Source organism: Odontomachus brunneus, unplaced genomic scaffold, assembly GCF_010583005.1.
Source record: "Odontomachus brunneus isolate Ranch 3 - 2012 unplaced genomic scaffold, Obru_v1 Obru_scaffold_312, whole genome shotgun sequence".
Taxonomy (NCBI): domain Eukaryota; kingdom Metazoa; phylum Arthropoda; class Insecta; order Hymenoptera; family Formicidae; genus Odontomachus; species Odontomachus brunneus.
Window position 1 is genome coordinate 69,215 of NW_022639762.1, and position 940 is coordinate 70,154.

Below are 940 nucleotides of genomic sequence, written 5' to 3' on the forward strand. Positions count from 1 at the left end.
GAAACATGTGATTGGTTACGCGGTTACGCGTTACGCGAAAATACGTGCCATGGGGCTCCACCATTAGGGTGCCTCCCCATGCGGCGTAACTTATATATGCATAACCTGCGTAATATAGTAATTTACTAGAAGTTACGCCATTTTGCAAGTCGATATTCAATACCTAATCCCCATGGCGCGTATTTCGTTAAATTCGCGTAAAGCGTAACCAATAACTTCCTGAAGTTAACCAATAAAAGATCAGGCTTTCTATTGTACAGTACAACAGAAATACTAGGTTAATTCTCGATTGGTTGTTATTATTTAGGCGTATTGTTAAAAACGCGCCATGGGGATAAGGTACTTTACATGTAAGAATGTGTGAAAGCGTAATGTGTGTAGCTGTACGATAAGGTTAAGATAGTAGTTAATAACAGCATTGCCTATTGAGAAGTGTGAAGGTCGGGAAAATAATTTATTACTTTTGTTATATACTTTTATTATATACTTAATCCTTTTACTATAAGAAAAACTGAATTTTTTATTTTTCAACTCTTCATTAGACTGTGTAAAGTATATGTGACTTATTTTTCGACAGTTTGTAAGGGAGTGACATGCAGATTGATACACAAATGATTGGAAAATTTAATATATTATGTTTCTGCGTTTTTAAAAAGGCGATACCAAAAATAAAAATAATTTATAGAACATTAATAAAACAAATTGAAAAAACTCGAAAGTAAAATAAAAATATTACATATATTCTGAATCAAATTTATTTTGCATCCGACTTCACATCGAAATATACATTTTATGATTGAAATGAACAGATATTACTTTGTTTTATTTGTTGTACTGATAAACGATTTTTCACTAGTATTATTTATTAGATTTATGAAAAGTGCTTAAGAAGATATATATATATATATATATATATATATATATATATATATATATATAT